Source organism: Maniola jurtina, chromosome 6, assembly GCF_905333055.1.
Source record: "Maniola jurtina chromosome 6, ilManJurt1.1, whole genome shotgun sequence".
NCBI lineage: Eukaryota > Metazoa > Arthropoda > Insecta > Lepidoptera > Nymphalidae > Maniola > Maniola jurtina.
In genome coordinates this window covers 8,900,021-8,924,460 of record NC_060034.1, presented here as the reverse complement: position 1 = coordinate 8,924,460, position 24,440 = coordinate 8,900,021, and the positions used below count along the sequence as shown (strand labels likewise).

Genomic DNA, 24,440 nt, shown 5'->3' with positions numbered 1-24,440 from the left:
ACAGCAAAGTGATCCTATAAGGGTTCCGTTTTTTCTTTTTGAGGTACGGAACCCTAGAAAAGAGATTTTTGTTCAGAATCACAAATATTCACAGTTGATTCGGATTCCGATAAGGATACAGTTATAGGTCAAACAGTGTCTGTAACTCAAAACTGTCAAGCTCATGCCTGTCCTGCCCCCTTTGTGTTAGTATGCTAACCCCTTGTACCCGACCCTTGTACACTGCCGGCAGTTGGTTTTTGGTACTTCAATATAACAGATCATTTATTTATTTACCTACTAGAATGACTGGCAGAGGCTATCCACTTATGTAAGATTTGATAGAGGTATATCTAGTATATTAATTCAAAACCACCCTTCGATTCCGACCTGGGCCATAATATGGGGCTAGGTGTTTACTGTTCTTTATAATAATTGATTTTGTGTGTTGAGATATATTATTAATAGTCCCATTTGTGTTATCATGACCGAATCATATATAGATAGATAATAATGGGCAATTTTTTCTGAGTTGCAAAGCTGATTTTTTGTTCAAACAGTTCATAGGATCGGATCACCAATAGGTCACGTTGGGGTCCCAACTCCCGATGATAACCCAAGATGCTGGAATGCTGAAGATGTCTAGACCCAAGCGATACAAGACCAGTTAGAGCGGAATTTTCTTCGAAAGGTCTATACGAAATCATCAAGCAGTGGACATCGATTGGTTGAGAATACAACGATGACGACGAAAATTTTACAAAGAACTCTGTAAAGAGGCGTTATTTTAATTTTCAGTATTCAGCGTGCTTCTGATATAACGATGAACATTAAAGCATGCAGTTAAAAGTATTACGACGATGTCTTAAGTTTTTAGTTGAATTTGGAGTTGGCAACAGTCGGCAGCTTCAAATAATGTCGCTATAACAGATTATACTTTGGCACCAAGTTAGATTTCCGGTTTACATTCAAGAACAAAAGACATGTATTACATATTAAAATATTCTATGATTGTCACTGCTTGGTAGGTCGTTTTGTTTCATAAAATATCAAAATACCGAGTCAATTTCTTGGCTGCACTAAAAGTCATAAAAATGGAGATAGTTTAAAAAAAATTACAATACATAGGCAGTTGGTTGAACTTTAAAACGTCGTACCTACAATAGAAATGAGGAAATAGATCTTTCCTCTCATTAAACAGTATATTATCGAGTTTAGAGAATGGAGAAAGGAATCACCTTTTACTACCTATATACACACTGTTTGATGAAAACATCTGGAAAACTAATTATATATTTACCGAAGTTTTGACTTATCTTGTAATTTTTGTTCTTCTTTTAAAATGTTACGTATTGAGTTACGTTTATTGGTGTTGAGTCTATTTAATGTCTTTAGTACTCTTTAGTAAAAAAAAGCTTAAGTAAGATGTGCCTACCATCTATGTCCCGATGTCCGTGTTTTCTGCCCCATACGTATAGGTGCTTCAAACCTGGATGTTTCAAAGCGTAAACAGATATCTTCTTAGCAAGAACGTTCCAACCTAGAATGCCTAGAATATGTCAGTAATTTTCCATCAATCTTGATTTTAGCAAAAGCCAAAATATAATGCATTCAATAATAATGAAATTCCCTGCTATGTTATAAGTTAGAAAAGTTTTAACAAAGTCTTTCGAAGCTGTTCCTTGAAGTAATATCTTATTAGCGAAAGCCGGTTTCAGGTGTGTTCGCAGCGGAAGCACACCACGAATAATGAGTCCCATAAATCCCCTCACAATGACTTTAGACTGCACTTCATTCTTGTTCAAATACCTACTATTATAATCCCTATAATAGGTACATCGTAATACTTCTTCGTAGTCAGTATTTTGTAAAAATTCGCCAGCTGACAGTCAAAAGCACACTTCTAATCGAATAAAAAAAATACTAGACATTTTGACGACCTCCATGGCACAGTGGCAAGCGCTGTGGTCTTATTAGTTAAAGGTCCCGGGGTCGATTCCCGGCAGGATCTGGAATTTTATCATTTTTAAATCACTGGTCTGGTCTGGTGGGAGACTTCGGCCTTGGCTAGTTACCACCCTGCCGGTAAAACCGTGCCGCCAAGCGATCTAGCGTTCCGGTATGTTGCCGTGTGGAAACCAAAGGGGCATAGGTTTAATAATAACTGCCATACCCCTCCAGGTTAACTCGCTTCCGTCTTAGACTGCATCATCACTTACCACCAGGTGAGATTGCAGTCAAGCAACTTGTACTGAATAAAAACAAAAATAAACATAATATATTATACTTATTTTAGGTAGGTGAGTGTTTCCGCTCTTGACTAACGGGCGAATAGCGGCGTTAAAGCCTGAGACGACCAACAGTTTTCCGCCGTTAAAGGATGTTTCACGGACTTTCGCGCCGCGATTCGCACGATAGAGTTATAGGCACTAGGAAAAATAATATTAGTGCTTACCTTATTATTATAAAATACCTCTTACTTATATTATTGTGCCTAACTTTATTGAGTTCTATTATCTCCATAATCAGAACCGATTTCAACAAATTTCTTTTAGGAATGGTAGGTTCATCCTTTAGTGCAGTTTTGACGAATGATATCGAAGATGGAGGAAACTGCAAATCACTGGCAGACTTAATACATACCGCATTATATTAGGTCTTCTAGCTATTAATCAAATACTTACAAAATGGTTGGGATTTTCTTGGTATATAAATTGGAATTAACTGACAGGCATACCAATGTAGGTACCTGCAGCAAACCGCTGAAACTAAGATAAACTTGAAACATAGGCTCTTATTAAAGAAGGCTGTTTAGAAATTTCTCCCTAGCGAAGCCGGAGCAAGTCAACTAGTGCATAATAAATCATTTGTGGTGTACCGCACTATGCAAATGGCATACCACTGATTTCGAAGCAGTCCGTATGCTGCTAGTTTACCTCATGGCGGTTGACCGCAAGAATCTACTAAAGACACCTGAAATATTATTATCTAAATATAAATTGAGAATAATTAAAATTAACTTACAATAAAACAATAAGTTTCGTGAGGAAAAACTCTAACCTTATCATGCACGTGTATTGTTTTAAATGATGATATACCTAACCCACATTGAAATCCATCAGGAAGCTAGAAACTAGTTGTAAGCAAATACACAGAAAAAAATATCTTGCGAAATTCATAATATATTCACTAAAGCTGAGCACCGTATTAAGTAAAATTTTACGGATGTAAGTCTACTTTTTATTAACTTATGAATGTTTAGTTAAACCGTCTCGGCACGTAGCTTTGGCAAGAACTTTCATCACTTTATTGGCTGTTCTTGGCTTACCTTCGTCAGTGTCAATTATCATAAGAAGACTGTGAAAAGGCAGATAGCAAAATGCCATTCAATTTTACAATTAACACATAGAAAATTACGTATAACTTTAAACGAATAGGTAGGTACCTCTTTTATTTCTTTTGTTCCTTCAGAACCATTCATCTTTAAAATTAAGCAAGTTAGTTTGCTTTTGTGTCACATTATCATACCCAATATGCATTCAAATCGTCATCATCATCATCATCATTGTCAATCGATAGACTCCACAGCCGACCATGGATATTTTGTAGGGACTTGCATACGCCAAAGTCATGCGCCAATGAACCCAGCGGGTTTTTGCGACTCGTTCGATGTCATCTGTCCACCTAAAGTGTGAGTCCTCCAACACTGCACTTTCCGGTGCAAGGTCGCCATTCTAAAAGAAAGAAAGAAAAACATTTAATTCTTAAATTGTAATTAATTTCACATTCTAGCATCTTGGGATCCCAAAGCCTTAGTTCAAGAAAAAGTTTATGAAAGTGAATTCAAGTCTTAACATGTACTGGTGAGCTTTCAAAATAATATGCATGATAATATGATTAAAATATAATATATTGAACAAATACCTGATAATCTCGTAAGAAAGATTATTACCTTTATGCGAACCAGACTTATGAGGGGGGTAAAAACAGCGCGAAATGTTTTGTGTAAATGAAGACACTGCATGTTAGACCGGAACTTGGCCTGACGCACTCTGTGTGTCTCGATAATACGCGACAAGTCAACATGGCAATCGGGGTGGGAACACCTTGCACACCCGCGCTAACCCGGTGCGGGATAACGCGGGTGATGTGCGGGTGTATGGACCGTCCCCTCGCCTCATACACCTGTCGCGTAACATAGCGCCTAGATTTTAAGCAAGAGCACCTACACTATAATATTTATAAAAATCGTTTCTCCATATAATGATTTGATCTGAGAAAAGTCGCGCTATAAAGCTAGAGATAAAAATTATTCGATGTCCATGATGTCCGGGGTGAAGATGTCCCGCGCATATGCCAGTTCTCCGCCGGCGCCGGTGTGACACAATGGGCCCGCCTCAATGATTTACTTTTATTGTCATGCACCCCTTTTTCCCTATGCCAAAGCTTCGTCCACGAATTTCTAGGATCGTCGTCTATTTGTAGGGTGAAGATAAAAATAGGTACATACATAAAATTAGTGCCTAATCTTTGCTAAAATTGTATTATAATTTTCTTCCAGAAACTAGCTAATTACAAATAATTGGTAATTAAAAAAAAATTAAAATGCGACTGCCTTTGAAAATCCGCTAAAATTGAATCCACTAAAAAGTAATAAACCATTTACATTTATTTGAAAATGGTGCCACTCGGAATGTTGTAAGGATTCTACGATACCCCATACGTACCTACAAACATATTATACATGAACCCTGAAAACATATTTTTGAAAGTCCCTATTAGGATTTACGTATGTTGTTACGAAATGTGAAAAGAATCAGAGTAAAAATTGTTAGTATCTGGAAACTGGAGCCACTTCAATCGAAGAGACAATATTTACCAAGACGTGACCGTGAATGATCGAATAAAATCAATTCGAATGTTTCATGTTTACAATGGCGACAATACCTACCTACTACGTGAAGTAAATTATTCAATTCCATAAAATAAGATGTAAGAGAAAGTTAATGAATAATAATTAAGTACCTAATGATCAATGAAAGCGCTTTTTATTTCGTAAAATGCGGCATTGACCTCTACTAATACAAATATGCTGGACCTGCGATTGCCGACCTGTTTCTGATGAAACTTGCTTGTCACCATTTGGCGCTGAAATCAGTAGTGAGCGTTATATGAGTGTACTAGGAACTAAACGTGAGTGATAACTGTTGATGATGATAACTGAATGATCAGTGGCGTGCAGGTCAAAGAAGCGCAAAAGCACTGCTTACCTGTATTGCATTTTGATATGCCAATAATAGGTTTCTGCCTAAATGCCTACCTTGGTTTCAAAACCTTTGCACGCCACTACTGATGATACAACTGTCACCATACTGTCACCATAGAGCAACAGGAAGACCATTTTTGATACAAAGTGTAAATTTTGATTCCCGGTACATACGCTTGTTGGGGCGCTTAGAATCTGCACAAAAAGTCTGTTTGTATGGCTCACGGATTCCAGCGTACTTACTTGCTTAATTTTATTAGCGATTGCAGTCTTTTGGATGTAGGTTTTTATAACTATAATAATAAGTTAACGCAGTGCCGACTGTGATTTTTGTGGCACTGAATGTAATTAAATGCCCTGTACATTCTATAATTTTAATAAAAAATATAAATAAATAAAATAAATAGAAACTTATAATGACGAAGGTTATCTGGAGTTGATATTATGTAAAAGGTGACATTGCCCTAATTGCTGCTCACATCAATTTTAGATTAGCGTTGATTGGGGTGGATAGAGCAGAAAATGTGAATCTGTATACTGGTTTAAAGTATATTATTTAGAGATTTTATTACAGCAACACAGTAAAAGAGTTCACAGTAATGATGGCTTTTTAAAATTGAATATAAAAATAAAACCGTACTTATGTACTTTTATTTACGTTGCTTTGTAAGTAAATGACTGCTGACTGAATAATACTATTTCTTTTTGGTGTAGAGTAGTTTAAAATCAACGATACGCCGAGATACCATTTCTATTAGCTTATTCAGAATTCTGTGGTTTAGTCGATTTTGTATCAAAGTCACCTAACAATATCAAACGTGAGCATTGATATTGTACTGGACTTTAGCAAAATTATTGACCCGTTAAAATAACAAGCCACTTTATAGACGTGAAAGGCAACATATTTCCAAATAACACGTAAAAGTCAAGTTCGTGAGCTTACCTCATAGAGCCCAGGAAGTCCAGACCTTTGTTATTTTATAAAAGCTGAAAGTTTTTCTGCGCATTGTTCGCAACACGGAGAGAAACGATCAGCGGACTATCTATTTTTTTTTCTTCGAAATAACTTAGTTTTAATAAATTGTTAAAGTATTAAATTGGATATCTAGCAGGGGGTGCCACGATACTATCTAAGTGTGGGGCAATGTATAACGTGATTTCTAATACTATTCCGAAGAAAATATTTTAAAAAAATAGACTTTATACTTTGAAAAAAGATTTTATATACGTCTTTGTTACCTCTTATCTGCCAAAGCCACCATGATCCAAACTTCATAGTCGCTGATCTTTCCTCCCTGTGTTGGGGACAACGCGCAGAGAAACTTTCAGGTTTAATAAAATAACGAAAGTCTTGCCCCCCAGGCTCTTTGTCAATCAAGCGTGCTTAGTTGTAAAGATCGTCCCTTGACTCATAAACGTTAATTTTCTTTTATTACCTACTTGTTATTTTAGTGAATTGACGCTACTTTCTTTGTGCCAGCCGTGATACATTTTTATGTAAGTATAACTAGCTGATGCTCGCGAATTCGTTCCCGTGGATATAAGTTCTTAAAATCCCATGGGAACTCATTGATTTTTCGGGATAAAAAGTGGCCTATTTGTTAATCCAGGGTATAATCTATCTCCGTTCCAAATGTCAGCCAAATCTGTCTAATAGTTTTTGCGTGAAAGAGTAAGAAACATCGATCCACTGTGATACATACCTACTTACAATCTTTCGTGCAGTAGGATACGGGTTAGCCGTTAGGTTAGTTGAACTAATGAAACATTACGTAGCCTAAATCCCGACTAACCTGCAAAAGGATGCATCATGATGAGCCTTTAAGTTAATCGTACCTATACCAAAAAGTACCCGCAAAACCATCAGGCGGGACTAGAGCCGCTAAATCCGCTACGCTACGGTCTCAAGTGGCAAATCGCATAAGCGCGCACCTCTTACGGTCGTGGGCGATCTTCTTTACCCATTCACTAACAGATGATGGCCGCGAATTCATACACAAAAAATACTCAACTGTCATTTTGTATGGCACACCTTATCTAGCGTAATTGGGTATTTGCCTACTTTTGAATTTGATAAATATTATTACTTTATTATAATCTAGGATAAAAATAATGTCGTAGGCTGAAAAAATATTAAAATCCAACAAAGATTTATAAAGTTACAGGCATTTTAATATTGGAGTGGGAGGGTCTTCTATCTCTTTCTCGCAAAACGAATATTTGTACGAAACCGCACGAAGCTACTAGTGACGGAGTGACGTCATAATGCTATTATCGCTATCTCTGTCTAATCTGAAATATATAAATGCTTATAACTTTTTTTTATTTGATCGATTTAATTAGTTTTTTCAGTTTACGTCATTATTTTTATCCTAGTTTATAATAAAGTAATAAAAAAATTAGAGTAAAATACCCTATTGTACCCGTTATACATATTTTATGTCCATATCAGCATGTGATCTAAATACATGCAAGAAACCGTAATATTATGGTTGTTGTACGTTGGTAAATGCCATGTTGTTTCTTATAAACAGGCAATCGGAATCGTAACAAAAACAAAACCTCTGAAGCTGAATTCCTTATAATAACAACACGGCTGGATTCCATTTGAAGCTGAAGACGGTATCGAGTAATTTCACGTTTCCTTAGGCCGAAACAAGCCTCAACGTAATCCGAGAAATCCAAATTAGATTTTCTTTCAATGGCACCATTCACAGGTTTCCACGTTCTCGCTCCGCCAGCCGCGAGCAGCCGCGCCGGTCTGATCTCAACTTAATACCGTTCAATCAAATCGAAAGAGTATGAACACTTTGATCCCATTTCCAATTTCAAGTAAGTAAAAGGGCCGGCGCATACAGACGGAGTGGAATGGAACCGAGTCTAACAAAAACTCGGCTTTATGTATTTTGGCATACGATTTAAATTTATATTATAATCATCAACCCATCTCCGGTCCACTACTGAGAACGGATCTTTTATGAGAATGAGAAGTGTTTAGGCCATAATTTACTACGCTGGCTAAGTGCGAATTGGTAGACTTCACACACCTTTAACCGACTTCGAAAAAAGGAGGAGGTTCAATTGGTCGGAATCTTTTTTTTTTAGAGAAGATTATTGACAACTCTTAGGCATGTAGGTTTATCATTTAATTGTTTAAATAGCACGTAACTTTGATAAGTTAGAGGTCGGGGTCTAAACCAGCTATCATGATAGGAAAAAATCTTTTTTTTTTGTGTAAATTTTCATATGCCTTCGGATGACCTTCGGTAACAGGTTTCTATAACCTTATGGTTTTAAAGTTTACAGACAGACAAACAGATGGACTGGATAAAATTTAAGGGCTCGTTATTTTGCTACGGAATCCTAAAAATGCTCAAGCAAAGCACCTCCCTTAATTGCCTATTCAGGTGACAAGTGGACTGGCGTCGTTTTGTACAGAAGAAATGTAGCTTGCAATTTTGGTACCACTCCGAGCGGCCATGATTTGCATAATGATTTTAGGATTTAGATTGTAACTAATTAGATTAGGTGAGAATTATTTGTAACATAGGTAGATATATATTTAATCGTAAATACTTTGCTATTTAGATTTCCTAAGCAACTGAAACCTCTTTGAAATTATTCAATACAATTGATAACTAAACACGAAATCACTTCGTTTTCAGGAACAGCCATCGTCGTTAAATTTTGTTTCAATTACCAATCTTTAAGCCTCTTTGAGCTTTAAATTCTTATAAACATACCTTTAATAAAACGTGCAATAAAACAAGAGAGAAGCGATAAAATAAAGCGGTGTCACAGTAATGAATAGGCTTTACAAATATTGAGTCAGGTTTAACAGAGTGAAGTCGATTCGGCGACAGGCGATGTGGCGTGCCATGCAGCCGTGAGCGCAGTTCGCACGCACTCAACAATTTAGACATTACATCGGTTAAATAATACCTACACTTGTAAAAATACGTTTATGCCTAAAATAATCCGCTCGTAATATTTTGGCATAGATGCTTTACGGAATTTACTACTGGGTGCCCGAACTACAAAAGAAAGAGAGCAAGAACAAATCAAAGAATTCCCACGGGATTTTTAGAACCTAAAACCACGCGGACGAAGTCGCGGGCGTCAGCTAGTATGTGATAGGTATATAATAATATCATAGCTTAAAATGAATTAGGCTATCTAGACGGCAACACACCCATTCAGAAAATGATAGCTAATCATAACGTGTTTTCGGAATTTCCAATACCTACCTATCCATAGAGGAATGATTGACGACTTTTAATAAAATCAGGGCTTTCAGAGGATTATTAAAAAGAGATAAAAGTAGTCATACCAGCTTATGCGCGCGACTTCATCCACGTGGTTTTTTTTTAAATCCCGTTGGAATTTCTTAACATCCTACTCTAGATGATCTCAAACTGTTGCCGGCTCACTACAGAGCACGAGTCTCCTCTCAGAATGAGAATAGTTTAGGCCAAGTCCACCACGCTGTCCAAGTGTGGATTGGTAGACTTGACATACCTTTGAGAACATTATTGAGAACTCTCAGGCATGCAGGTTTCCTTACGACGTTTTACATTGCTTAAAAAGCAAGTAATTTAGAAATGTTTGAGGTGCGTGGCCAGGATCGAACGTGGATCCCCCGAATAGGAGACCGAAGTCTGCTGTCATCGTATTATATTATTATACTAGCTGATGCCCGCAGCTTCGCCCGCGTGGATTGGTCAGATCCCCTGCAGCATCAGGATTGAGGAGTTGGACTCCAAATTTTTTATGAAACAATGTCGCAAAGTTCCTCTATTGATTAAAAAAGAAATGACGCAAATCGGTTCAGAAATCTCGGAGATTTCGGTGTACATAGGTACAAAAACACAACTCCCTTTTTGAAAGTCGGTTAAAAAAGTAGCCTATGTTACTCCCTGGTCAATTCTCTACTTGTCTGTGAAAATCCCTTCAAAATCGGTTCAGCCGTTCCCAAGATTAGCCTTTTCAAACAGACAGACAGACAGACAGACAGACAGATAGACAGACAGACAGACAGACAAAAATTTTAAAAACGTGTGATTCAGTTATAGTATCGTTCAAATAACCATGACCTTAATATGCGGTAGTTATTTCGAAATTACAGACAGACACTCCAATTTTATTTATTAGTATAGATAGTCTCTTACTCTAGAGAATTCTGTGCTCTAGACTAGGAATAAGTAGGTATAATGCATTCCTTTCAAATCTCTAGGTCCATCGGTTGGTTATTCTTTGGCTATCCCTAGGGCAATTACTACCCCTGCAGCATCAGGATTGAACAGTTAGGACCAGTAGTTCAAGTTGGGATTTTCATTTGTGCGAAGTTTTAAAATAGTTCAGGAGTAAGCTTGAAATAAATATACGAAGGTGAAATAAATAAAACATATAAGTAATTAGCTTACAATATTAGTTCGAGTGTATTTCCAGGCCCTGATCGACAAGCGAACTGTAAGTTTGCGGTAAAGATTATGGCGCTTTTACTCGCGGCTCATCGGCTTACAAGACCGCGGTCTGGCTCATCGGCTTACAAGACCGCGGTCTTGCAATCTACCAGCGAGCTTTACCCGCCAATCACCAAAACCACAGTAATGTAAAGGTAAAGTGCACAGGTGATCAGGGCCTTAATATTGACATCGATCCCCTATTTGCTCACTGGGCCGCTCTTAAAAACAATTTCAAAACGGAAATTAAGGTTACATAGGGAAAAATAACCGATATAATATAGGTAGACTATAAAAAGCTTTATACTTTTTGTGACCACCTAGAGCGTGATTTAATATCTACTTTATCAAGTAAACATATTTGACAAGATTGATTTGAATCTATCCTTTGAAAGTAAAATAGTGAGCACATAATATTGAGAAATAATAGAATAATAAGGAAGCCTTTCTTGTCCCAAAGTTTGAAGATGTCAAAGTTTTATAATTTTTATTTTAACTATTTAATACTTATACAAAAAATAAAAATAAAATACTTAATACATATTTTGTTCATATAATGTTGTGATACAGACAACTTGTAAGTACAATAATTACTATCGCAATAAATTTTGTCATGTCTTATCTTATTTTTGAATTGTGTTTACCGGGAAACGAACCAAAACATAGAAGAGCTGTAAACTTGATTACGGAATTGAACGAAAGAACAAACAAGGGTAGAAAATCAAGGTAAAAGAAACTGTTTACATTCGTATTTATTTGTAAAGATAACAAATTCTCGAACCTAAATACTGCTAACTATGTATATTCGATTAGCATTCTACATATTATAAAGAATCACAGCTAATTCTTCATTCACTTTTCTCGCCATTTCAGGCGACCTCCTTTGTGATGGGTTTGGTGGCCACCAAGCCAATGGGCCAAGAGGCGCCAATATGTGAACTTCGATGGAGGTTTCTCAGGGTGGAGCTCGAGTACTTCTTGGTAAACTTCCAAAAAGGGTTATCATGTTCTACCGGGTATCCAAGTGTTGGCAGCTACCTTGGCTAAAGAATAATTAGTATATGCTTTGGATGGACAACCATCCAAAGCAGCAATGAAGCCAGTATCTTGCGTACTTATAGCTTCTTGCGGTCGAATTGATAAGATTTTACTTATTTAATAAATTATAATTTAGTTTATTTCAAAAATTATGTCCCTCTCCGGATGTAGGTACCCTAGCTAAGCTGATTCATAGTTCCATGGTAAGAGATAGACAGGTGGGCAGACCCAGACACACTATATGTTTATAATATTCAATTTGTTTATAGCTTTTATGCGAAAATGTATGTGTACGCTATAATATATGAGAAATGAGAATACGTCCAGGCCAGATATTATGTATGGTACAAATTAAGAAGATTCACAAAGGGGTTGGGAGCTCAATCAAACTTTGGCAATCATCGCGCCTGTCTAATCTCCAGGGCAACAATATAACATTGGCTTTGCGGTTCACCTTAACAACCTTGTTTTATAGGTTCCCGAACATAACAACTCTATCCTATGAATCTTTTTCGTTACACATGTTTATCGTTTTGGTTAACCTTATGAGTCACATAAGTATAAACGTTAATAGCAGAGAATACTAACTCTATTAGGGGCGTAGGTGCTATATATTCTGTGCTATATATTCTGTGCACTTAGTGCGTAAAAAAGCGACACACATACCCCCAATTTATCGTCACCCGTAACGTAATGGAACGGCTACTGGCACTCCATACTGCAGCAGGCATGATGCTTATGTATAACATTGTGCTTTTCTTGCTTAACTGGCTTCGTTTAAACCTCAGCCGTGGACAGCCCTACGGCCTTGCAATTATTATGACCCATACAAAAATTGTATGCGACCAGGCCGGTGTTCCGGTAGCAGCACGAGGTAATTAAATCAATTTGCGTATAAAGTGTCAGGGATGTGCTAATAGTTGAAACACATTCGCAACACTTGAGACCCATGCCTTCAAATTCAAAACATGATCATTTTCAATCCATACAAAATATCAATTTATATGATCCTAAACAGCCCGAAAATAGGCCGCTCATATTTGTAAGACTGGGTAGTAACCGATGTGGAATAATGTCTGGAATCCAGCGAAAACAAGAAGACCCTAATTGAATTATTCATGAGTGGGTCAAATAAATTGGTCACACAATCTAACCTATAGTTTGTGTATGTTAAATAACTGTGATTTTGCTTACGGCACTGATGCTACAAACGCAAAAATACCTTTTCATTTAAGCTATAGTCAATAAAGCGAATGCAAAAATCCTGATCTGGATATTTTCAATAATAAATTATAAGCTGTACCTAGTCAATTGTTAGAAAAAATAACAGGAATTTTGAGAAGAAAGTGTTTGTTATACGACATACGTATTATCCGAAGAATTAAGCCTTCATATCACCAAGCTGCAGCAAGACTGACTTTTGAGTTGCTAAGTTGCTACCATTCTGAAACTAAATAGAAGCAGTTCGACCTGGTGAACTAAAACTTGCCAATGCAGCGGCTTTTCTTTCCACTGTGAACAATCCTATTCTCTTTACGAGTTATATGTTTATAGTGATGGGAATTAGCTGAAATATTTAAGATTACGAAACTATTAAAAAGGCTGACATTTTGATGTCGCGATTTCTATTGAAACAAATTATTATCATCATCGTCAACCGATAGACGTCTGATGCTGAACATAGGTCTCTAGTAGGGATTCCCACACGCCGTGGCCGTCTTTAAAAAAATACAAGCACTTACAAAGTAGAACGACAAAACCTTAAGTTTTTGGCTGGATTCGAAGTTGGCAGGGGTTAACAGCTTTAGATAATGTCACCATATAACAGATTATATCTTGGCATCAATACCGATCTCCCATATACACCATACAATAGACATCCAGACGCATTTAGCTCAATTTTACTGAGAATGTAGCAGACGAAGAAAAGGCTTTATTGTTGGATGTAGGTAGAAAACTTCAAGTAAAAAAAATACCTATAACATGGGAGGTTTTATTTTTTTATGTGAAATAATGAATGTAAAAATCGAGAAAGAAAAATATCGAATACCTATAAAAAAATACAATATATTTTGCCCGTTAATCTCCGCCTGCTACGGGCCTTTTCAAGAGCACGCTACCACAAAATATGATACTTCGCCTTCCTCATCCAAGCGAGTCCTGATAAGCGAGACCTAAGATCATCGGTCTTAGCCGTTAGCCGGGTTAGCCGTTTTCGTACCCCTCTGCACTTGAATGTACGCATATTAATTATAGTGCGCGTAAAAGTTCTCTAATCTGAACAGAAGACGTATGCACGCACTGCGCATAGTAAAACAACAGATCTCAGCCAGCTTTATATCAACAAATTCCTGAAAGGCCGGCAACGCATCGGTGGTACCTCTGGTGCTGCAAATGTTCATGGGCGGCAATAATCACTTAACACCAGGTGACCCGCCTGCTCGTTAGCTCGCTATTTTTTATTTAAAAACAACTTGTGAAATTAATCCTTATTTATTACATCTGTGCAAGCCACCACGTTGCAACTTTAGATTGGACTACTGGTTTTGCACGCACTTTACTAACGCAGTGTCTATGCGTCTGTAGTCTGTACCCCAGTGGCCAACGGTTCCGTGCTGCCATATTTTCTCTTTTAGGCTATTTTGGGCTACTTTCTTTCTGCTACATAACACTTAAAAATTGATATGTAAGAAAGACTAAACTGTACTTAAACCAAACTAAGGTTTAATAAAACTCTCTTTTACAAAATATTTTTTTTTGGAACTCGGTAAACCCTATCTTTAGTTACGTCATATCTTAAACTTGCTCGTTACAGTATAATCTTATTACTGAAACGGGGTTCCAGGTGTAGTTCCCAGCAGCAGCAGACCACGTATAATTGAGGCAATAAATCCCCTCGCGACGATTTATGCCGCCCCCGCACCGCACCTTGCCCTCCACTCGTGACAATTAAATCTCGCTGAATTATGGAATCTCTACTAATTACATTATTACATTAAACTTAGAATTGTGCGGGGTTGGAGATTTCGCTATCATTTCGAGATGTGTTCAAATTTCGCTTTTATCATCATATTTATTATGTGTAGTTATTATTCATGTAAAGGCAGACGAAAAATAAACCCACGAAAGAAGAGAGAAAAGGGGAATTTCATAAAAAAGACAAAATAATATCTGCTCGTACTATAGTTACATGTAATAACATATTGTAGGTATTCTGTGTTCGCTCATATAGCACGGCATATTATAGCTGCTAGGCGTAGGTAAACAATTTAGGTTTTCTTATTAAGTCTCAGATGTTTTGCAAGAAAAATAAGAATTGTAAGCTGCTTTGGCCTCATACGAACGTTTCAGAAGTATCAAACCATTTACCTACAACTGAGCCAATAAATCCCGCTCAGAACGATTACTACCGAGCCCTTAATTTACTCCCTGCTACATTAAATTTCAAATTGTGCGAATTGGGGACTTAACAGCTATTTTAATGCCAACGGTGTAGAGTTCTCAGTCCAGATATATTTTCATTCCGAAGCGAACCAATCTGTGATATAATGATTCTAATAAAAAGACATCCTGACCGACTACCGCACACACACACTACTTGAAATTTTAATATTAGCACAGTTTTACGAGTATTACGGACATTATTGTAGCGCCTTGTAGCCATTAATTTTGAGATTATTGTAAATTCCCACTGGATTTTTAAAAAATTTGACCCTCGTGGACGAAGTCGCGGGCATCAGCTAGTTTTTATCATTTGTAGGGATACACAGAAAAAATGAGGTCGTGATAATTTTAAGTACCTAAGTAAGCACGCCAAATATATATTTTTAGTACCTATACTTACCGTTATAATGCCCAAAGTTTTTTGCGATGTAGCAGTAAAAGCAGTAATATTAACGAATTCTATTTAACTTTCCAAAAAGTTTTATACTACGAGTGAGAGAGGCTATAAAATAGGATTTTCCTAACCTATCGGGATAAGGAGTGAACTCCTAAGCTGAGAACTTTAACCTGTTGCTAAAGTTTTGCGCCGGCATTCGTTTAACACAGCTATACATTATTGTAGGTACAACAATATTAGTTGTGACTTACTACCTAGGTATCAAATGTACTACAAATAAGTATCTACTTTCCCATACCCTATCATAAGTATTGCATTACAATTTCGAAATTCATGCACGCTACCACAGAATAATCCATACCAACCATCCATTTAACCGATTTTGATGTTTGGTACAGAGATAGCTTGCACTCCGGGGAGGAAATAGGCTACTTTTATTCCCGGAAAATCAAAGAATTCTCATAGTAGTAAAAAACCTAAATCTATATGGATAAACTTGCGGACATGATTTACTTGGCACAGAGATAGCTTGCATCCTGGAGATGGACATTTTATCCCAGAAAATCAAAGAGTTCTTTCGGGATTTTTCAAAACCTAAATGCATATAATATTACTTGCGTAAGCCAATGATATGAGTTTTTTACTTTGGCCGGACGATGTCGCTTTTTTACCGGTTATAATAAATTCTTGTTCGCCGGCCGCGCCGGCCGGGCCGGGTCAAACTTGTCTTTGTGCATATGCTCACTTTCCGCCGGCGCCGGTGTGCCACAATAGCTGAGCCCGTGATTTAGTTTTATTGTTATGCACCATTCATTGTTCCCACATTTCGATAGCTCTATTTACGTTCATGAATACGTATATAAAAGCTAATATTTTGAATTTTTTTTTGAAAAATTTGCTTTTAAGTTAGTTTTGAACGTATTTTTATAATTGTGCCTTAAATAAAATAGGTAGGTACTATTTCTAATAAATCCATACTAATGTCACAGTTTTATTATACATGCAAAAGTGTCTGTGTTACTGTCTTTAAATAGCTTTTCACAGCCCATTCTGATTTTGACAAAAGGTACAGAGATAGTTTGCATCTCACGGATGAACAGTCTACTTTTTGTCCCGGAAAATCATAGAGTTTCCAAGGAATTTTCAAAAAACCTACGAACAAATAAAAAATCGACGGACAATAAGTTGCCAGTTCCATCTTGTATTATTTTAATTAATATGTAATTTAAGTAATTAGACCAGAAATTTCTTGATGTCTTAAAGTTTTGACTTTGGCATTTCCGCAAAAAATTTAAATATTATTTTCATGATAAGGTACCTAAGTTCTAAGTATTTACCTATTCAGTTTAATTTGTAAGAACTTCTGTTCATTTATTATTTACCATATCTATATGATAAAACTCTAACATTGACTGATTGACTGAAGTCACGGAATATAATCAGTTGCTAATAATAAACAAAGAACTAAAATTTCCAAATAATATTTGCTTATTAAAATTTAAGTAGTCCATTTGTATAAAGTTAATTTATAATCTGAATTGACAAAAGTACCAGTACAACAGATTTGAAACATAATTGGAACCTATTCTGGAAATTTTAGGTCAAGCAATCTGTTTAATGCTTGTAAAGGGAAATTGGGAGTGTTATTAAAGTCAGACGCTGTTACCCAGAGTTCCTTATAAAAGTTAAGCTCTGTATTGCTTAAATTTAAAGGGCGGAAAATAGCCTATTACAAAGGTAAGAATTACTTTGTACCGCTTCAATTTCATATTTATACTGTAAGGTTATTTTTAAAAATTGATTTGAGTTGTCAAAAATAATATAAAATTATTAATTTATCTAATGCAGGTAGTTTGATAAAATCGATATTTCGCTCATTCGATGTCATACAATCTGTTACTAGGAGGCCAACAAGATTGAACTTGCATAAATACGGGTGTTTTGAAGGTTTTAGTTCAGTCTCCTTCCGAGATTCGGGGCGATATCGCATATTTTCGGTATTTGGATTGTGAACTGAATAATTAGATGTTGTGATAGCAATCACGCTCTAATTAAATTATTTATTTTGGCATTAGTTTGTTTAGATTAAAACTCTCGGATAACCTTACACTTTAAACTTGTGTTTTTTTGTGTTGGTTTTGGAGAGGACATTCCAATAATTCGATAAAAATATTTAAATAATACCTGCTTTTCTGAGTGACGCCAATAATTCAGAAGCGGGACGTGTCTCACGTTGTCTTAATTTCGCTTTGGTATCTTTTTGTAAACAACCCACATTTGATTAAAATTTTTATTGAGTTTGATTTGGTGATTAAAATTTTTAGTTTTTTTTTAAAGAATTTAGTCTTTTGTGTAGTGAAAAGTAATTTGCAATAAGTGGTTCAGATTTTGTATACAACGAATGAGAAGTTAGTCGTTTGGATTTATTGTTGACTGGATATTAAAACTGAGAGTTCGGCAGTTCACGATAGGTTTTAACGATTTGACGGAGGGCAGGATAGCCAATGATTTGGATTTGACTTAGGGCAAGGAATGCCCGCGACTGACATGACATGATTAATTAGAAACACGAGGACGTGTTAAATTCAGGACGGCCGAACTGTAAGGTTATTTTTAAAAATTGATTTGAGTTGTCAAAAATAATATAAAATTATTAATTTATCTAATGCAGGTAGTTTGATAAAATCGATATTTCGCTCATTCGATGTCATACAATCTGTTACTAGGAGGCCAACAAGATTGAACTTGCATAAATACGGGTGTTTTGAAGGTTTTAGTTCAGTCTCCTTCCGAGATTCGGGGCGATATCGCATATTTTCGGTATTTGGATTGTGAACTGAATAATTAGATGTTGTGATAGCAATCACGCTCTAATTAAATTATTTATTTTGGCATTAGTTTGTTTAGATTAAAACTCTCGGATAACCTTACACTTTAAACTTGTGTTTTTTTGTGTTGGTTTTGGAGAGGACATTCCAATAATTCGATAAAAATATTTAAATAATACCTGCTTTTCTGAGTGACGCCAATAATACGATAAAAATTAGGCGACGTTGACCAGGTTTTTTAGTAGATGTTAATATAATTAACTACGTCACTGAAATCTCTAATTCACGTGTGAGTTAAATCGGATGAATCATCAAAAAATAAATAATCGACTATACCTTTTTGTCTTGATTGAAACCGATATTTATAGACATCCACTGGAGATCTCTGCCTACCAGGAGTTTCTTTATATCTTTAATTCATATAGATGAATTTTAAAAAGTGAAGACAAATGTGTGTTGTGCGCATTGATGCGCATGCGTGTCACACACAACACACATTTACATACCTTGGGGTAAAACGATACCTAAGAGTATGGCTTTAAAAAATGGCACTCCGTTTTCAGTCTATACTTGGAAGTCGTTGTTTGAGTTTCGAAACTCGTCGAGCTAGATCAGCTACTCTGGGGATCTCCTAATTTCTGAGTTGATCAGGTACATGTAAGGTTATTTTTAAAAATTGATTTGAGTTGTCAAAAATAATATAAAATTATTAATTTATCTAATGCAGGTAGTTTGATAAAATCGATATTTGGCTCATTCGATGTCATACAATCTGTTGCTAGGAGGCCAACAAGATTGAACTTGCATAAATACGGGTGTTTCGAAGGTTTCAGTTTAGTCTCCTTCCGAGATTCGGAGCGATATCGCATATTTTCGGTATTTGGATTGTGAACTGAATAATTAGATGTTGTGATAGCAATCACGCTCTAGTTAAATTATTTATTTTGGCATTAGTTTGTTTAGATTAAAACTCTCGGATAACCTCTACACATTGAACTTGTGTTTTTTGTGTTGGTTTGAGAGGACATTCCAATAATTCGATAAAATATTTAAATAATACCTGCTTTTCTGAGTGACGCCAATATACAGAATAGAAATATCATTAAAGTAGTCCTCGGTATCGAGTTTTCCAGGATCATAATTATTATGACATGAGCAAGCAAGCCTTAAAAATTCTCCATAACGGCTCTGGCTAAAAAGATAAACTCAGAGCTGATAAAATGTCAAGGGTAACATTTCACAAATTGCCCCTCACATCAATTTTCGATTAGCCATAATTGAAGATGATTATATGAAAAATGTTTGTACGCTCAGTTAAATTTATTATAGCTAGGTAAGGTTTATAAGTGCAACTTTAAACATAGTTAACACTCGTAACAAAGCCTATAAAATATTCTTAAATTCGTAGGTTTACCTACACCTTTAATCGTCAGTAGGTAAGTATTTAATTTATCTATTACAATTTTAAATGTTCCATGACCATAATACAAACGATGTTTTTATTGCATTTCTAGGTCTTTTCTAGGTGTAATAAAAGCTAAGCGGAAACTGACAGGCTGACAATATCAACGCAAGTTCAAACCACTCTACAAAGTTGAGGTTTTGCATGTACCTACATACCTACCTAGGTTTTTTGGAGCGAAAACCCTCAGTATGAATCGGTTTGAAAATTCTACTCTAGCAAAAGCTAGGCCGTTCGGCTAGAACATACGAATTAAGTACTACGTATTTTATTAATTACTATATAAATATTTCTATAACTCCCTGATTTCTACTGTTATATATTATATTCCACTAGCTGGCAATCGATTACAAACATGCAGAGAAAGAAACTCATGAATAACTATCTTATCTAAGAGAAACAATAAATCATATTTGTACGTCTCACAAACTGATAACACAACGAGCCTATTATTACGCAACCTGGTCAGCTTTAATTATTGCGGATATTAATAGGGAGACGATAACGGCCGATTAGGTTTCTTCACTCATAGTCATAAATAAGGCGAGGTCGCCGATAACTTAATTCAATCTTTGCTCCCTTCTTCTCTTAATAACCAAACATTATGCTTTCAGAAGAAATGGCGTTGTAATTTTGCACGTTATTTTCGGCTGCAGAATATATTTTTTTTATTCACGACGGTGTTGGGGCAACATAAAGGCATAATTTAGTTATACTCGTATATAAAAAAAATATTAATTACGGACACCGAATCTACCGAAACCTAGTAGAAGTGATGGACGATAGCATAATTTACTTAGATTCGATGAAGTTTTTATGAATTTCAGAAGCTAAGTGATTGTAAAAGGAGTCTGGCGCCATGGCGGAAGTTGTTCCCGCTTAACGGACACCGGAGGATACTCAGGATTGTGTTCCATCTTTGTCGCCTTCACTCTCTCAAACCTTTCAAATGTTTTAGTGCAGAAAAAGCCATATCAAGTGGGTGAAATTGTGGACAATTTGCATTAAATTAAAAGAAATAAGGTGACTAAAAACGTGGACTACCTAAGTACCTACATCAAGCAAGCTGTTATTAATGTATTTCAATGCCTTAGTCACTTTGCTTAGTTATATTTTTAAAATTGCAGGTACATACATCCTGTAAAATATACAAGTAAATAGTATTCTATAAAAGTAGTAGTATTACAAATGCGAAAGTGTGTTTGTCTGTCTGCTAGCTTTTCACGGCCTGAATTTCCAATTTTGGCTATTCGTACAGAGGTCCGGAGTCACGCACAACAGACAGAAACGTTTAAGTGCGGAAACCAGCCCAGAGAGAAGAGGAAGAGGTCCGAAGCTCTCTGTATCAGACATGGACATTGTCAGACATAGGCTAGCTTTTATTCCGGAAAATCAAAAGTTTTCCTAAGAATTTTTGTTAAACCTTAATCCACGCAGACGTAAATGCAGTTGTGGGCATATATCCAATCTAGTTAGATATAAAACTTTTCCAATTTACTGAAGGAATACGAGCAGTTACTAGATACAAATTTTCTTAAACTTTGAAATTCTTCTGGCAAGTCATAAGTTCCGTAATTATTTGGCTCTGGCCTCTGACAAACAAAATTTTGAGTAATATGGGCTGAAGCGCGTTGTTATTGTAATGCATTCTCTCATGACTGGCCTTAACGGTTATTCCCTCCATTGTGTGAACCACTGTAGCTGCCAAGATCCCGCAGAGAAAGAGCTGAATTTAGGGTTGCTACTTATCTCTTTTCAACTGCACTGGAGACAAATTGTCTTAATATCAAGATTCTGTTTTTTTTCTGAACCTTTCGTTAAAAGTTTTTCTTGGAATTTAGTTGTAACAACTGGGCTAACTTGGCTATTTGATAATTTTATTAAAATGTTGAAGGAAAAGAGGTTACAAATATTTCTATCCTTACCTTGCAGCTTTCTTCAGTTTAAAATTAACTGGTTGAATTGAACTTTCAGTTGCCAACTAAACAGTGAAGTGCACTAAACGTGAACTCTGAAGTGAACGGTTCTTTTCACTATAGAATCTGCTTTCCAAATTGGTGGAGTAACTGACATAGTATTAGAGACACTACTAATATTATTATGCTACCATGAAATAAATTACTTTTGATTTGATTTGAATTACCCCGGAAATACTTGTTTAATCTGATATACTGTTGAATTTGTGATCCGATAACCCTAACCAAACTCACAGAAGTTTCCAACTTGTTCGAATGGTCGGCTTTTGTTAGAGAGCAACTTTTTGTTCGGGACAGATTGCGAAGGATCAGCATCGCTCCGCCGCAAACTCATTGGATGTTACACACGTGGGCGTCTGCTGGGAAACTGTACGGTTTGGCTGTTTTATTGAGCTTGCTCTTTTGTAAGTTACTTTGCTACTGCTGAATTTAGAAATTCCATGTTAACGAAACAATAGACTCAGTAAAAATCCTGTAATGTTGTTGAGAGAAATTGCACGAGTATCTTGTTTTAGATGGGTACTTACTGTAAACCTGTAGTTTTATTACTGCAACTAATCGTAATCCGTATCCATTCTAATATTATGAATGTGACAGTTTGTAGTTCTGTCTATCTGACTGGCTGTCAATCTGTCTGTATGTTATCTGCTCACGGCCCATCCGTTTCACCAATTTTTATGAAAAATACTGAGACACAATGCATCCCAGGGACGGACATTAGGACATTATTTTTACTTTTAAAGAAAAGTTTCTTAAAGAGCTTAGTTTCAAGCGGACGAAGTCACCGATATCATCTAGTTTTCTGTAAACTATTATTGAAGTTGTACAAAAGAATTGTCATAAGATTTTCATGATTCATGGTCTTCAACTAGAAGGTGTTTATTTTAGATGAATCAATCTAATATATTTCACAAGAGAGTGACAGTTGTCTTCCAATTTGTAACCTGTTCGATCTATTGGCAAAGGAACGTTTGATTTCTTTTTCCTGTACGTGATCGTGGGACAAACATGCTCACTGAACACCGAGCGAGCGAAGTTGTGGTTCAATGTGGCAAGATATTGAGTGAATATCGCCAATCACAGTTACCTATATACTTACCTAAGTTCAATGCATTTTCGTCGTAACGTTTTATTTCTGTTTAGACGTAGTAGGTACCTACACATACTTATATTTACTGTAGTATCTGTAGGATACCAATGTGTAGCTCCTAAGAATAGAGAGTTCCTTGTATCACAACTACCTACTACGAACTATCTTTGACCGGTCCCGCCTCGCGTTCATGCCCTCGTGTGTTATGTTTCTCCAAGCCTTTACTCAGACATCAATACTAATCCATCCAATAGAGAACATCTCAGTAACGACAACATACGAGTAGTTATGCGGCATATGTTGATACGATTATATAGATCTAAATTCTCGAAACTAGTGCAACCGGATAACAGCGTCAACACGGCGTGACTAATGGCCGTTACACATCATATTACTGACGTTATACAGCACTAGCTAATACAGGCTAACAGCGTCCTATAACTGGGCTATAGTATAGCCCATTTTAGCCAAACGTGAAGTTCAGACAGCAAGCAGTCTTCAATTGTGAGTTCCTGACAATAACTCCTAGTTCAACTTTGGTCATCTTGCTTGAGTAATTTTATTGTTCGTTTAGTTGTTTCAGTCACTTTTTGCTGCTAGAGCGTTTGTGCACTCATTCGTATTCGTTTTCGTAAAAATACAATTGAAAGTGGCCACCATAATGGCAATTTTCATTTTTAAATTTTAATGGAATAAAATAAAGACTCAAAACTAATAAGACGCGTCATATAAAAGCCTTTCTGTACTGAGCTGTAGCATACATCACGTATGCAATAAAGTTGAAAGCAACATTAGCGCCAGCATCTTATATACGTGATGCAAATTTTTCTTGCGAACTATTTTCTCCGAGCGCCAAGCCTGCCGCTTGACGTCTTCTCACTGTTCAACCTTGGACAGCTTTCATTTTTATAAAATGTTATACCTACAGCTGCAGCTCAAGTACGATCAGTACGACAAAGCTTTCTCGCTGCAGTTTCATCGACAGAGCATTGCAAATCCACGAGAGAGATGTGTCGTTTGATTGTGCTCGGGCTGCTGATATTTTCCCTGTAAGTTTTCTAAATTTAAATTGAAAACTTCATTCGTAGCTACCTACATGCCGCTTCAGAAATAGAGTAAGCTGCAAGTATTATTGTACAATAGGTATCTTATCTCTTAGCATTTATCAAAATAAATTACAATATTATCTTTTATCTGCGACTTATGCCCTCGTGCAAAAATCTCCTAAGAACTTTTTGTTTTTCTTTGGTACAAAAGTATTCTATGTCCGTACGCGTTCAGAATGCGTCAGAATCAGTTGGGTGCTTGCGGCGCAAAGAAAGGTTAATATAAGCAAATCTTACTGAAAGAAAAATAGAAAAGTAAAGTACTAACATACCTACATTTACGAATTTATGTGTACGGATACGTAGTATGTATCTTGCTATTTCCAATCTCGATTTCAGATGTAATATAGAAGAAAAATCCCATTCTTGATATGACATAGGTCCCATTTTCG

The 24,440-nt window shown here is 36.3% G+C and overlaps 1 long non-coding RNA gene across 1 annotated transcript; it reads left to right on the top strand.

Annotated features, from left to right (window-relative positions):
• Positions 1-7,291: 7,291 nt before the first annotated feature.
• Positions 7,292-24,114, top strand: LOC123866119. The gene is made up of 3 exons (XR_006796131.1): positions 7,292-7,491; positions 12,869-12,871; positions 24,102-24,114. It is a non-coding gene; the product is annotated as an uncharacterized LOC123866119 (long non-coding RNA).
• Positions 24,115-24,440: the final 326 nt, after the last annotated feature.